Below are 16,808 nucleotides of genomic sequence, written 5' to 3'. Positions count from 1 at the left end.
CTGGCATCTCTTCATCTCTGTAAGCTGTTCTCTCTGGGATCAAGTTTCAGAAAGGAATGCCGTCACGGGAGATTTTACACCATGACTAAAACTGCTGACTTTTCAGCAGGATGAGTAACCTCCCATTCCAGGCTCGGCGCTTGCTTTATTTACTAATGCAGCCCCTAGTTGTTACGTGGCGGAGAAGCGGGGGTAAACGCTCTGCCTGGGGAGCGTACGTGTGAGCGGAGAAAGTACCACTCATCTCCCCAGCATTGTAGTCTCTCCTCCGAAACAGTAGGAAGAGCCCTCATCTGCAGTCAGGGAGCTATTACAAGGAAGGAGCACGAAAAGGAATTGGAGTTCACTGTCAGCTTTGAATCCAGCAGAAAAATTATCTGTAGAATGGAGCGTCCCAGGCTGCAATATATCTTCTGTTACGTTCTCCGTGCTGGGAGGGAGGATCTGGACAGGGTCCACTGCAAAGGCAACAGCTGCAGGGAGGCTTTATGGCCACGTGGTTCTACTAGAGACACGGCTTTCTGGTGTCAGGAGATTGCCTTGGGACAACTCCTAGAAAACATACCTTTTGCTGTACAGCAACAAACCACCAGCCAGGGATCAAACCTTTACCTGCAATCGCACCAAAATATTATTTTCGGTGAAATAGCTCGTAGTCAATTATTACTGGGAAAGATCAATAATACTTAAATGGTGACAGTTTCTTAATGTCACAGAAATACCAAGTTTCTTATTAGCTGCTCTTTGTAGTAGCAAAAATGTACCTCAAAATACAAAAGTTCAAAACGGGAAACTTGTACTCTGGGCTTAGTTCAGTTGCTGCCAATGTTCACAGGTTCTTTGTGAGCAACAAGGTTTTAACTTGAATCCCAGCTTCCTGAGCCATGAGATTTTATGAAATTCTTCCCTCTTGTCCTTCTCCTCCTGTCAAAGGATGATGTTGGCAGCCATGATTGAAGTATTTGAAACCACAGGCTTCCTGAAGCCTGAAAAAAGAAAAAGCAAACAAACCCACCTTTAATGTGTATATATATACACATGCATACACGCATATACCCATAGGTATATGCATATATGGTATGGATGGGTGCATCCATGTGTATCTGTCTATCAGTATGGAGGGAGGGAGGGGGAGAGAGAGACATACAAACATCTCATGATCTTTGTGAAGGGAAAGATTTCAGGTTTTGGAAGGCAGTCACCGGCAATGCCAGCCCTCTCAAAAAAAACCTTAGTGAAAGTTTGGAGGTACATAGCCAGTTTGGAGAAGACTCAGCATGCTGCCAGAGTAGGTCCTTTAGGAGACAGCAGACTTATGGCTGGCTCTTGCAAGCTCTTGATCCACTTGAGCAGCTTTTCACGTGGATAGAGGTGGTAGTCAGCGGGGAGAGCGAGCTACCCGTGAGGGAGCACAAGAACTCCGTCTCTTCCAGCAGGAGATTCCAGCAGCCTGATACTGTACGTAGTTTTCTCACTCGTGGTAGTAAAGTTTGCATCATACCTTGTGAGGTCAGAAGCTAAGGATCCAAAAATTACATTCTTCCTCATGAGTAAGCTTTAGCATGATCTGGAATGACTCATCAGGTTAAAGGGTTGTAAGGCCAAGCCGTTTATGAAAATATGCTTTTAAATATTGGCTGAGTTTTCTCAGAGGAAATTTTGTATAAAAAGCATGAAGAATTGCATCCAGTAGGCATTAAATATTTAAATACATTTTTTTTGTCAAGATTTTTAATTCCATATGCTGTAGATTTTCTAATTTGTCTTTATTTTTTTTCTATACGCCAAAAGAAATTTTAAAGCAAAAAACCAATACATAAATAATGGCAAATATTCTTACCATCCAGTATATTCAGACTTATTTAATGAACTTGTCAGGCTTGGTTTTTACCAAGGTCTTTCTATGGCTATGACAAATTATATCTTCCAGATCTGACTATTCATTAAATGTCTACTGTGAATTTCAGGCTCCCTCATGCTTAAAATACAGTGCATGTTTAATGGAATTAAGAATTAAAATATGTTTCTTAATTTTATTTAATTTATGACTTAAAATTACAGAATTTAAATTCTAAGGATGCTACAGAACACATCAATTAACTGCACTGAGCTAATTAACTTTTATAATAATTTTTTTGACTGCAGCACATATATTTTCAGACCTGAAAGAAATGACTGGACTGTTTATTACTGAGATTAGCTTAAAAGCTTTGTTTCAATTTCAGTGGTGGGCACATTTTAATCTGCTTTTGGAGTAAATAATGAATGACTGAATCCTCATTGCATTTATCAGAAAGATTCAATGATGAAATTAAACATTATTTTAGAGTATTGTTTCCCACTGTTTCTTGAGTGGCATAATATGGTCTTGGGAAGGTTGTTGCAGGACTTTGAAGACGTGAACATCTCACTGCTGCACTATAGTAAACTACAGAGATTTTGCTCTCCTGCAGGGGAGCAGGATTAGAGCTGAGGTTCTCAGCAGCTGCTGCTCAGAAACCCCCGAGCCTGGCCCAGTGCACACCGATGGCTACGGGGCGGCTCCCACAGGTTCCTATAGATCTGGATTAGATGGATTAGAGCTGTGTTGCACAAATTGCAGTTGGTACATTATTTTCATATGCCTGTTTTTCTGGAGAAAGTTATTTTATCCTTTTTGTCATGAAGATGACATATCACTTTTTTTTTTTTTTAATGAACTATTGTCCCTGCATGGATGACTTTATTTTCTCCATTCAAGGCTATAAGAGAACCTTAAGCACAACCTTGGGTAAAATTTGCATGAGAAATTATTTGTAGCATGCAGCCAACCACCACTTCATTATACTTACAGGAAACCCCCTCCCTTCTCAACAAAGCAAAAATTTAAAAATAAGACTCTGTATGCAGAGCCTGATGTTATCGTTGCTGTCTTCAGCTGCAGTCCTGTCATTTATGACAGTTACGTAGTTTGCGCAGCACAGGTCTTTACAGGCTGAGAATACGCAGAGCGAAATGCAATGTTTATGGAAATGCCATTAAAGTAATAAGCAAGAAGGAGGACGCAGTGTGAAAAACAAGTTTAAAGGATGACACAAGCATCCCAGAGTTGTCCCGATAGATCTTTTAAACTGTCTTAACTGGGAAGGAAAATAACCCCTGGACAATTTGCCAGAGATTTTTTCTCCTTCACAAGTAACTTCAAAATCCAAATGAAAGACTTTTCGAAGAGATATTTTCTGCTTCGGCTACGGCTGCTGGGCTGGGGAATGCATTAATTCAAGCAGGTCCTACAGCTTGCATTAAGAAGACCTCACCACCTCTAAACTGAACTGAAAATCAACAAATCTTTGTGTCTTACTAGGCAAACACCTGCCAGGAAGATTAAGATTTAATGTCAATAGGTTACATTTCTTGCAGCCCTTTTATCTGTGATATCTGTGATGACACCTTATTCTCTCCTCTCCCTCCATAACACGTTCCTCCGTGGCATTCTCTTCTGCATGGAAGAAGCCCCCCGAGGTCACCTCATCTTCCTGTAATGCGTTTTCAAGTCCCTCTTCTGCTCGGTGCCTGTAAGAAAACAGCTGCTGTTTAACAGCTTGAGGGAGGCACTTGTAAAACAGGAGCTACGTTAAAAGCGTAAGAAACTGTGATACAGGGTTTTTTACGTTTGACAGTCTCCCCCGTCTCCAAAACGGGTATGGGGCTTGTGCTCTTAGAGTGTCATCTACGAACGGCAACTCAAGTGCAACATGGAGCATTAAGAACCTGTGGGAGGTTCTTATAAACATTAATTAAATATTTTAAAATAATAATATGTACACCCAGCCCCAGTTAACTGAGGCTGGTTACGTGAGCAGCCATTTTGCTGCTGGTGGACTTTCTTCACTGCTTGGCAAAAATAGCTGGAAAATAGTTTTTTTCTGATTTGTAAAACTAGCTTGTGCCACTACCAGTTTCGGATAGTCACATGAATCCAGTTTCACAATCTGAGATGGAAAACCTGGTTGAAGCCATAGTAGGCAACAAGCCCTGACTGGCAATAAAATAACCCTTAAATGCTAGATGTTCCTCAGTGTTGGATTGAAGGGGCTGTGTTTAAGGCACTGTCTGGCGTTCACGGTGTTCAGGGCGAATTTTGCCATTCAGTTTTTGAGGAAAGAAATGGGGTCTGCAGTAAGGGATGGTTTCAATAGGGAGCAATTAGGATAAGGCAAAAAATCAGCTATTTCTGTATTCTCTCTCTAGCCCTGCCCTGGTGATTCCACGTATGGCTACGCAAGTCATTTGACTTTGGGCAGAAGGAGATAACGGCTACCTCCCCACGCTGCCGTGAGATTAGCTTCATGTTTGTAAAGCACTTTGGCAAGATTAGGAGCTAAGTGTTATTTGGGACTCCTACACTCCTGCCTCTGACACTGCCTCAACACCCAGGGCTTTGGCAGGCGGTGAAGGCGCCCGGTGCAAGCGGAGGCAGAGGGATGCGAGCAGCCGCTGCCGTAGCCGCTTTCTCGCCCGTATTAATGTTCGAAGCCACCTTTGTGAGGCTATGCTGTGCTTTAATTATGGCTTAATTTGCTCTGCTTGTCATTTTTAATATGCAGCTGTATATATTTTGTTGTCTTCGATTGGTTCTGTGGTTATACTTACATTGAGCGGGATTATCTTTTCAGCAGAAGTGCAGATCAGTGGGAATAAGTAAACATGGTAAAAGTAGAAAAGCAGGATTGTTTTATGCTTAGTGTCATTTCTCAGACATTTTACTTGCCCGCCTCTGCTTCTCTGGGAAATGGGAAGCGTCCTTTCTCTCTTTTTCTAAGTGTCTATGCATTTTCCTGTGCTTGTGGGAAAGGCAACTGGGCAATGACCTAATTCAATGCAAATGAAAGGGATTTCCTAGCAAAGGATGGTAATTTGCACAGCACTTGCAGGTATGTGAAAGCACTGAATGGTAACCTGGGAGTACTGAGAGGGGAAGACCTCTGCCGTAACAGAGCTATAATCACGTCGCACTTTCACTAATTGCCAAGAGCCGGAGCTCTTAAGTGCCATGTTATTTTTTATATAAAATCTATTAAATTGCTACATCCTGGCCATTTTCTCCAGCCGTTTCTGTCAGCCCTTATTATCGCCTGCCCTCAGCAGTGAGCCTTAGAAATGAATGCAGTTCCTACAGCCCTCCATTCATGAAACCAATGGTGGTAGAGGACAAACTATCTGTAAAGAATAAAGAGGGGTGAATTGCTCATAACAGTATAATGAAATGGGCTGTGGACCCAGCTTCCCTTTCAAAATTAAACTAGTAATCATCTTCCAAACACAATGCCTTACCTCAGAGCAGACTCTTACATACATTATAGCTGTTATCCTGTGTCATGGGGATGCTGGCGGTCACTCCCATTTACATTTTCACATGTTTTTCAGCAGAGTGATCGACTAGGCAAGTTTTCAGAAATACATAATATGCGTCGTGTGTTTGTAATAGTTAGGTTCTTCATTCTCAGATGTTAACCTCTTCTAAAGCTTTCTTTTATCACTGCTATAGGTCTGATTGATAGATTGAGCATGCATTATTAAAAAAAAATCAAAAGGGACAGCAGCAAAGAGCACACAAGTGAATTTTTAGCTAGGTTAAAAATATAATAACATCTTAATAATAATATCTGTGAAGTTCCTCAGGTATTTGCTAAATGAACCTACTACTGCGCTCCTTAAAGTTTTGCCTGAGAAGTGTTTTTATGGGGGCTTAGTTATCAGTATTAATTCCCAGAGCTGTGCATTTTTATGTTAGTTTTACTGACTATATGGAGAGGAGAGAGAGCAATAGCATAATAAAACTATTAACATTAACACCAATGGAAAAGGAAATAGTAAAAAATAAGACATGTTTTTTTCACATTTCTACAAAAATATAACAAAAGAAAACATGCAGGTCTATACCATTGTAATTCATAACCATTTAATTATAAATGCATAATTCGATGAATAGTTTTCAAAAAGGCTGCCACAGATGTGGCAATGACTAAATAAGAATATTCTACAGTTCCCTAGTCTAGCATACTCCATTTTACTGTGCTTTGCAAATATCAACTGGCGAGTAAATCTGACATCAGCCTGAGCTGAATGTAAGTGCGTTTCATTCCCTGTCAGTGAGAGGGACTGAGAAGCACAGAAGGATTGGGTGATCTGCATAGAAATGTCCTCATGCTCTTTCTTTTCCTTCCTATGTGGTGTCAACAACAATGAGCTGAAAAATAATGTCTGAATTGCACCTGCACGTACATCACGTGTTTGTCTGTGCACTGTTTTTTTCTGAATGTTAGCACCAGCCAAGCCATACACCAGGCCATGCATATAACGTTATTTTTATATATGCAGAAGTATGAAGTAATAACCTGCTTTTCTATTTCAAACTACAGCATGTTTATCGATTTACCAAACATATCTGTGAGAAGGGAAAACATGCAATGAAAAAGATAACAATTACTCACATTTTCATTAATCAAATCAAATCAAAATTATTTAAATGCTATATATATGGCTGTCACAACAAAGAATACTTTCTTCTTACAGAGCAAAATAATCTTTAGCTTCAGGAAAAATAAAGCAGGTGTTCATATAGAAGAATAGCTGCTGAGTTCTATTTTGCATGTTTTCAAAAATCTGAAAGCTATTTCTCTCAGGGAAGAAAGAGCTTATGACTGAGTTAATCTTCAACCAGAAACATAACACACTCTCTTTCAGTAGAAGTTTGGATCCTTTTTGCATACCTAGAATGAATGCTCGCACTTAGCAGTTGACCCCCAAAAAAGGTAAATTAGGAAAAGTGAAAGGCTGAACTTTCATCTTTTATTACCAACTAAATTACAAAGTTGGTTGTTTATCACTACTATATATTGACAAGTTAAACATTTAAACTTCTGTAGTGTAGACAAGACACTGGGATTTGATTCTAAAAGGAACAGGGTGTAAAAAATACAGTGGAGAAAATCTGAGTTCCTTTCGGAGACAGGGAAATCCTTATTGTCACTCCAGGTTGTTTTTTCAGACTAATTAAATTTCATGTACGGAATTACAGTGACTTTTCCTCTCACAGACCTGTATAAGAAAAGTCCATCTCTGTTTGGAAAGTTTGTACATACGTGCTGAAGGGATTCATGTATACACTTAGTGAAGCATATGCTGCGGTCCTTTTTTGTTATTATGAGAATATTTTACTGAATAACAAGCAACAACAGGGAGGAAGAAATGAAGTGTGCCCTTTCCTGAATCAGAATAGTGAACTACCTGAAGATGCTAATAAATTATGCTGACTTCTGCATTTTTCTGTCTGTCAAAAACATTAGCCCTCCTCTGCCAGCTGCCTCAATCTCTTCCTTTCCCAGAAAATTCCAGTGAAATAGTTCTGTATTCCAAGTATTAATTTCTTCAGAGTGATGGAAATCACAGGACAAGGTAAAACAAAGGAAATGTAGTATCAAAATAACCGAAAGAGAAAACTGTTGGAGCAGTACAAAATAATCTTGTTTTACTTGCTACACGTGCAGATCCATCCAAGTATGTGGGCTGCAGAAGGGGCGAAAGGAGCTTCTATCTTGCTCTGGGCTCACAGGCTGTTCTCATTCAGCCCATCAGTCGTGACCCCTCAGTTCAACGTGTATAGGCAAGGCTAAAGACTGGGTCATCCTGGCTTCTGGTTTCCAGGATGCTGATAATAATTTTCAAAACCAGATACTTTTTGGCAAGATTCTGGTGCTGCATGTTTATACCTTGTGTCCAAAAGTGGAACGGGGGCTGTTACAGCAGTGAGATTTGTTCTGTTTCTTCAAGTCTGTGCTGGGAAGACCTGAAAGGGGAAGGCTGATGGAGTCTCCGGGAGGACTCTTTACCAAGAAGTCAAAAGAGGGAGAGCAGGGCTTTCTGTAGCACCTTACTCAAAGAGCTCCTTGTTTGCTGTTGGAGGCAACAGCATTTTCTATGTTTACCGTTGTCACATGATGACAATATCAGAAACACAAAGGTACTCAGAAGTTGTTGTGTACCTGTCACCATGTGCTTGTTTAAATACTTGTAAAAGTAAACGATTTAGCAAAAAGAATATGAACTGTAAGTGCCAACACCCTTTTGCTAGTTGGCTACATCTTAAACTGCTTTTTGTGCTCACTTTTATTGCTAAACTCAAAACTCAAAACCTTCTTTGGTGCTGAGACCTTTATTTTGCTGGCACAGACCACAAACTGTGGACACAGTGTGCAATCACAGCTTTATATAAATATTCATTGCAAGACCACTGCAAGACAGACAGAATGTAAGTGCACTTGAAGCCAATGTAGCTTCAGAAAATGGAGGTAGCTGCAGAAAATGGAGTCTGATGTGATTGTTGCTTGCAAATGTCCTGGGCACATCGGGGACTACTCGATGGCACAGGTTTTCTTGTTGAGGTGGATCTTTGGTACAGGGTTCACAGCTTTTAGGTGCAAAATGGTGGCTTGTTACAGTATTTCCTTAAGCAAAGCAGAATAAAAAGCAAAATATACTAGCTCTCTGTAGAAAAATAAACATCCTAGGCTTCAGCACAGTCTTTCAGATAGACTCTCTCCTTCTCATTTCTCTCCTGAATAGTGCTTTGGGTAGTATTTGAGGAAGGATGAGGAAGGGTAATGATAAATGGATGAAAAACTTCTATGAATTAAGAAACAGGACATAAAGTTATTAATTTTATGGATGAGTAACAGCTGAATCAAAACTGAGACTTGAATTGGCAGACTCTTCGAATCTCTATTCCAAGTGAAATTCCAAAATAAAAAGTCATTCCAAAACAAAAAAATAAACTTTGAGATTTCCCATGGAAGGAGATTTTTTGGATTTTTTTCCAGGACAGCATTCTGAATGGCGTATTTGTTTGTCCTTTACAAATTCTTCCTCAAGGTCTTTGAACAGCCACTAGCTCTGGCTCTTGACCATGCTGTGATGTGGGAAACTCAAGAGCGAGGAAACCGAAAAAGCCTGATTTCCTCAGATTTTTGGACTGCTGAGAAGCCCAGCTCTTGGAAGTCCTGCAAGAACCTTCACATGAGCATCTGTTTTGGAACCTGGAGCCGGGTCATTGTGGGATAATTCATACGACGACATAGACTAATCACAAGGGCCCTGTCATTTAAACGCTCCAATTACTTTTTTTTCTGCAATAGCTTCTGCTCTCCTCCATAGCCCACAATGCATTCCAGGGCTACTATGTTAATTGGAAGTATATTCCCGTGCATGAAGTGGACTTTAATTAGCACCTAAGGGGCACATTCTGGTGTCCTGACTCATGTGGCATGGAGGCGTACCTCAGAGGCGCTCCGTGGCAGCCTGTGGGACTGCTCATGAAGAAAGGTGCTTCCTGGCCCGGACGAAGGCTGGCTGGGAAGCTCCAAGCCACCCAGATGGGACAAGAGGCTCCACTGACTCTCCAGCACGCAATGCCATGGCCTGGGGCCCTGTAAAACAATAGTTACGCTAACTCTTCCAATTATTTTGCTCGACTAATGAGTAATATGAGTGGCTCCAGATTTTAAGTCTGTGAGCAATGTAGGAACACTGTAAAAATCGGGATTGCAGGCAGTCTTGTAATAAATTAATAACTTTGACTATTATGTGAGTCATCTGTAAAATGGGCCCCGAGTTATGAAGACACACACCAACTGTGGGGGGTATTATGGAAAATTAAAATTAATGTGAAATAATTCACATTAATTACAATAAAAGTACTGCGGCTGGAAGAGATGGCAGAAGTGGGAGGGGCATAACTCCACTGATTAGCATAATTACATCCATGCATCTGTTTTCCAAAAGCAGGGTGCGAATTAGTTTCAGCTTGGTATCAGCACCTCCTGCCAGCCACGCAGCGAGACAGCTGTGAGCAGACATCCCGGCTCCTGCTCCGTGGGATGAAGCTGGCAGCGAGGGTGGAAGGAAACAAAAGGCACTGATTAAAACAAAAAGCCTAGTCGGCAGGTTCCGTGGTCAGTACGTAATAAGTCTCTTTTTTTCCCTTAATGCTATTAATCGCCTTTCAAAGCCCTTACAAAATGCACTTCCCTGATGATATAAAACATCCCCTCCAGCATCAGTTCTCTGGCTCTTTCCTCGTTCTAAACCCATGTGCACTGAAAATCCTCACCTGGAGGACCGTGGGTGCTGATGCCACTAAATACAGCTTCTTTGGTGGTTACTACAGAATGGTGTGTGTCACTGTCCTTTTCACAGACATCATATGACAATCCCAGCAGGAGGAACCAGGGCCAAGTTATAAATCACCTGGGCAGGGTCCCAATTGCGCTATCTCTAAGAGGCATGTCCTGCCCATAATGACAACTTGGGATTAAAATGTCAGCGAGTACTTCATGAAAGTGTTATCTATGAATTATTTCATAACTCCGTAGAGTATTTATGAAAATACGCTGTAAAGAGTATTCAGACTTGAGAATTATGATCTTAATTTTACTTGGACTAGAAGAATAATTACAACGCACTGAGGTTACTGATCTCTTCTGAATGACTAGAAAAATAATTACAACGCACTGGGGTTACTGATCTCTTCTGAATGAGCTCAGTGGTCGTAAAATATTTTAAAATGCTTTAAAGTGAGGAGAGAACTGAAGTTATTTAAACACAAGGTCCTGCCTAAAAATATTCTATGCAAAATGTCCATCACAAATGTAATGTGGAAATATATGAAAACTAAAAGGTGAAAAACATGTCTTAATTGCTTAACACATTTATTTTCCTGTATTATGAAAATGTTGTGCAGGATTTTATCAACACTAAATCTATTTTATATTGTTAAAAGACAGTAAAATGTTTTAAAATACAGCATTAATAGGTTTAATGTCTCCTGTAGAACCTGATGTAACTCTCATAATGTGAAAAGACTGCGTATCTGCCAATGAAGAGAAAGCCAATCCTTAAACACTCGTCTACATTTTGCAAATTATACACTAGGTATTTTTTCTATATGAAAAAACTGTCCAGTATACATCCTGCTGGGTAAAGAATTGTCATCTATGATATATTTCTTTTGGCCAAATAACCCTTAGCATGAATGAATGTAGAGTAATTCATTCATTGTTCAAAACACAGGTCTCAGTATAAACACAGTGACTGGGTATAAATGTTGCTTTCAGGATCGATATTTATCATCTCTCAGTGATTATTGTTGGACTGATGCTGCATTTACAAATGGAAACAAATCTTTTTTTCCCCTTTTAACTGCCAGCCTTGCAATCTCAGCTTAAGATTTAGGAGTCAGCTTTGAGACCCTTCCTTTTGGCACCTAACCCCCAGCAGCTCGGGTTTGGCAGAGCTGCAAGGCCCTCGCCCACGCTGTCGGTCCCGTCTCCCCTGCTGCCTTACGCAGGGCTGGTGCGGACGTGAACGGTGGGAGCGCGGCAAACAGCGAGGTCTCTGCTGCTGGAGCGCAGACCGCTGCATCTGCAAGCAGGCTCCTCTCTCACTGAGACACACGAAGGTGCATCTGTCTCGGCCACTCGCACGGGTCTGAGCCCACTGGCAGCACCACACCTGCCCATCATTCACATCATTCCTAAAGTTGGAGACACCGGGAGCGTTTCCTGCTCGGCAGAGGTGCAAGCTGGCATGCTCAGCCTGGGCAGCCAGAGCGCATGTGGGTATGAGGAGACGGCTACCCATCTCTCTCCACTGGCTCGTCAAGGAGGGCAGGTGACTAGCTTTGATTAATCACCCATTTCGTAGATGACTGAAGTCACGTGAGCCAAATCCCTTTCTGTGGGCCTAAGTGACCAGCAGCACGCCACCTGCAATTCTCATCCCCAGTCATCCCTTTTGATAACACCACGATACTATACTCTACATGAAAGAAAGTGATACTATCTAGCTTAATTTTTCAAGCTGATGCACTGCCCTTTGCTGTATGTTTGCTGGTTGAGGAGCAGGTGAGGCCAGATCAACTTTACCTAAAATGGAAAAAGCTGCTTTCACAGTTGTCCACAGTAAAATACCCAACCTGGTCTATACTGGAGCAGCTTACTGATGTAGGCTTTTCATTTCTACATTAAAGTGTTGAATTTATTGTTACATAATACTATATACCTTGCAGAATGGTGGTGGGCTATTTTGAGGCAGCTCCCATTCCTCTGGATTCCCCTGCTCTGTCTCCTGCTGTGCTTGCTTTCCTCTGTAGCTGCCTCCTGCTCACCCTCACATCACCTTCACCTGCAGCAGCCATCGCTTCAGGGACTTGGACTTATTTTCCTCAGTTGGTGCCTCTCTTGCCCCACCCTTGCTAGTTTTGGCAGTAATACAATAATATTACAATATCTCTTGTCTAGGTTTGATTAACATATCTTAACATACCCACGTTGATTTGCTGTTGCAGTGAAGTTCCTCTGTTATCTGCTATACAAGATGGGCGACTTCTTAAAAAAATATTTTGATTTTAACAATTAGTGGTCTTTTTTTCTGGCATTCCCAACATTCCCTGGTCTCACAGGCTTAGTCACTGTAACAAGGACTTCTACGGAATGCATATTTCTCTATAGAAGGCAGACAACATGATAGAAATATATGTAACACCCTGGCAAGCACTTAAGAAAATAAAATGCAATAACAGAATTCCGTGTGCATGCATTGATGGCTGCATTTGAGTATGAATGGCAGGATCATGGCACAGCTAGATTACTATGGATGCAGTGTGGCTCTAGGTATCTATAAATAAAAAAACCTGACTTTCATAAAGGCCGTTTTCATTATAAATGAATGTCCTTTGAGTTGGATTCAGCCTCCAGATACTATCAAAAAATTGCCTCCTACCTGGCTGGAATCCCAGGGACTCCGATTTATCTTGATGACTTTGTCATACCTGACCTCTCTCTGCCCTTTCACACCAGATCCTGCCAGTCAGATTTCAGTGTTTTTGATGACAGTCACTTCATTTGCACAATTGTCATTTATTAGTGCCCAACACTGAATCTGTTGTTTTCCATAAACCTCTGCATGACTTATCACTGTTGCTCCCTTGTGCTTATGATAAGCCAAACCTTCGCTTACTGGAAGAAACAGTTCATTTTCCATCTTGCCTTGGAAGAATGAACTTTCAGCTTTGGCTTATCCTAGTGTATCCAGCTTACTAAGCTATTTACTAACTTTTAAACATTTCTGCAGAATGTTTGTTAGATTTTTGAACTCTTCTGGCACCCAAACAATCCAAACATCTCCAGTACCAACTTCTGTCAGTATGTGTATAGGAGGTGTGCCCCAAATGTCTCTCCACAGTGTTTCTATGCTGGTGTAAAATGAGTGTTTGAACCCAAAGCATTTCATATCTTGTATTTAGCATTTTTGCATGTCTACTCCTAAGAATAGACTGGGCAGGACCTTCTTGATCACTTTTGTCCCAAACATTTCATTTGTATATCCACCTCTATCTTACAAGCAGTTTGTGTCCCACCAATACTCCAGCTTTAAGTCTGTTCCAGGTCCTCACTGTTCTCACATTCAAGAACTTTGTTGTGTTTTCTAAATTAGAATAATTAATGGCTAACTTAGTCTCCTTCATTTGCCTGTTGTACCAGCATTGGAAAACAACCCCCACCCTTGCTTTCTCACTTTTGCTCTATATGCTTCCCAGCCTCTTTACATGTTATGGCTTTCCTCATTTCTCACTAATCTGTTCCTAGACTACCAGATGTTTCTGGAAGCAGACTGGGACTTCCTCTTCAGCCTGAACATCCCTAGAATCATCCTGTGGCAGAAAGACAGGGATGGGAAGATGATGGAGAGAGATACCACAGCAAATGAGACGTTTCTTCATTGGAATAAGAAACCAGTTCCCTTCTTTCCACTCCCCTTAAAAGTAACCCCTTGGTTTGAGGACAAAGTGTAAACAAGAGTGTCTTCAGAAAGGGGAAGAAGCACATCACTGACGATGGACTTGGGGAAGAACAAGAACTGTGAGAGCCTCTCCTTTATTTGCTGAGGAAGAAAGGAAGTACTTCCATGCAGCTTATGCCTCATACTCCTCCGTTCAGTATAGGCTCTCCAGTATGGGCACGGCACCTGCTAGCATGCTTTTGTGCCTGTGCAAGCAGGCTACTTGGAAAGAAATTCGTGTGATATAAGTAAGGCAATATCACCCCAGGGCAGTGAGGAATCATCAGCATTTGTATCTTTCATACTGGGCTCCAGAAGACACAAACACTGTGTGGGTACCAGGGAGCGGCAAACCTCGATGTGCAGTGTCTGTCTTAAACACAAAGGTCATGGAGCACTGCTATCTTTTACTGTTTTTTTAAATTTTAAATTCTGATTGAGCTGTTATGCACTGACCCAAGCAGCATTGCTTCTTCAGTGACAAGCTCAGGTCCATTAGCACCTGGTCATGCTACCTGTGGTAACTGGAAGACAGAAATTTGCAGGGATGGAGAATTTTCTGTTTACTCCTGTCAGTTTGGAAACACTGCTAGTTAAGTATAGATAGAACGAAAAGTAAAAAGAAGAGAAAAATAAAAGCCACAGAATAGTATGTGCATCTTCAACAACCATCCTCCTTGCAAGATTGCACATGGCAGATTCCCCACAGGAAGCAGCAGAGGATGACTATGTAGACAAGAGATGCACAACTCAAAAAACATGGGTAGGCTGTTGAAGACAACCAGTTGCTGGCTTCTGTTGGAAACATGACTCTCTTTCCTCAAGGCCTGAAACTAGAGTTTTAAACATGGGCACTACACATTCATAGAAGATGCCCTGTTTTTTATTATTCTATGGCTAACAGTTTAGTCCTACAGCTATTACAGTTTGGTTAGACCTACGTGCAGTGGCATTAGCCTCCCCCTCCCCATGCGTTGCTCCTACAGCATAGGACTCACAGTTTGTTCAGCACATCCAATTTGTTATGCAGATTGTGGGGCAAGCGGAAGAAAGCCCATATGAACATTACTTCTACCATGCCAGTCCATCCCTTCCCGATTTTCCCATTATGTGTACCAATGCAGATCTCACTTCTGCAGCTTGAATTCTTGCTTCTCCCTGCCATCACACATTGGTCACATACCCCTTAGCCCCCTCCTGTCCCTAGCTTTTGCCCCTAAAGTTTTAGTTTATCCCCATTTGCCCTTTCCCACACCTCCCTTCCTCCTCCACTCTCCCACTTACACACTGCCTACTTTTTAATTTCATGCCACCTCCCTACTATGTCCTCATCCACAAGTGTGATTATTTCTTTCTAAGTTCACATTAGACAGACTAAGGTGTCCATGAGCTGTAAGTCAGTCACAGGCTGTAGGCTGCGCAGTTCCAATATGCAGAACTTAAGGAATATCCTAGAAACCTGAAGGAACAATTTAAGGAATATCTAGAAACTTAAAATACTTTTCTTTGGCACACGTACAAGGTACGGTGCAATGCCATACAGATGCAATTGAGCCTGCCCTAAATCCAGCTCTTCTGCCCAATGCTCTGTCCTGCCTTGTCTGCCTGCCTTCTAGGCAGGAACAGGCGAAATATCACACTTGTGTTGCTATACCACCGCTGATACCAGGGTCAGTTCTTCTACAGCTAGCTCATTTACCTCTGACTTTTGCAAACATACTATGAAGAAAATTTTTTTTAGGAGGCTCTTGAAGGGTGAGAACAACGTACACAGGAAAAGAGTATTTAAAATATTTCACTTATTTGGCTTTATATTTATGCTTTTTATATTCTGCCTGTGCTGATAAACTTTTTTAGGTGTATGCATTTTTTTTAGACAATCACTGTAAACAATGTATCTAGTAAGGACAGCGTTAACTCAGCTTCAATCCAACTTGCTTTTGTTTTCTTCCTTACCCCTTGCAACCAATTCCTGTCTCTCTTTGAGAGGGAGTCAACAGGAAGCATGACACCGTGGGGCAGGATGTATGACAGTGTTAAACTTCCTGGAAAAGCTCCATTCTTTGTACTGTCATAGCTATAAGCATCAGTGCCATAAGCATCCTTACTCGCCGATCGTAAGTATCACTATAGGTGACTGTCTCCTTCTTAATACTATAGCAGTTAGATTAGATGCACCGCATACAATGCTTTGCATGGATAAAGAACGTTTGCAAATTTATGTTAAATGTGGTTTTAGTTATCTAAAAAAAGAAGGGAAAATGCTAAAGAGATTTTTTCAAACAAATGGAAGACAGAAAAAGAGTGGATTATCTTTTGATTGTGGTTGGAAAAGAATCATCACAAAAACCAAGCAAACAGTTCCATGTCGTAAGCACTAACATAGAGGAAATGCTGACAATGCTGATTTTTAGCTGTAAGAAAAAGTGATCAAATACATATATTGGAAGGCGAAATATTCTGAGTGACAACACAGTCATGCTTGCTAATGCAATGTCAGGCCCACATTACAATACATTTTCTAATGAATGACAATAATAATGTGCTTTCCACCCATCCATATCACTTCATCATTCAGCCTAAAGGTCAGATGACAGAATGGCTCAAGATTTATTTTTATCATCCCTGTACGAACATTGAATTCCCACTTCCCAGTTACTTGGATCCCCGCCTCCTTTATTCTTCAGCTTTGCCTCATTTAGCAGGCAGCATCTGGAGAATACATTCCTCGTTTTCCGCACGAGTTGCAGGGCAGGCAGTGGCCAAGGCAGGGCTTCTACGTGAACCAGGAAAAATGTTTATTTGATGTGCAGAGAGCATCTTATTTTCCTGAGAACTTTAACTAAGAAAGACAGTCTTGATCACGAAGCCTGTGGGAGCTAGAAGTAGCTTTGCATTTGCCAGCCTTTGCCCCTGGGCTTGTCAGGCGGTTG

This window comes from Mycteria americana, chromosome 1 (assembly GCF_035582795.1).
Source record: "Mycteria americana isolate JAX WOST 10 ecotype Jacksonville Zoo and Gardens chromosome 1, USCA_MyAme_1.0, whole genome shotgun sequence".
Taxonomy (NCBI): Eukaryota; Metazoa; Chordata; class Aves; order Ciconiiformes; family Ciconiidae; genus Mycteria; species Mycteria americana.
This window is presented reverse-complemented; position numbering follows the sequence as displayed.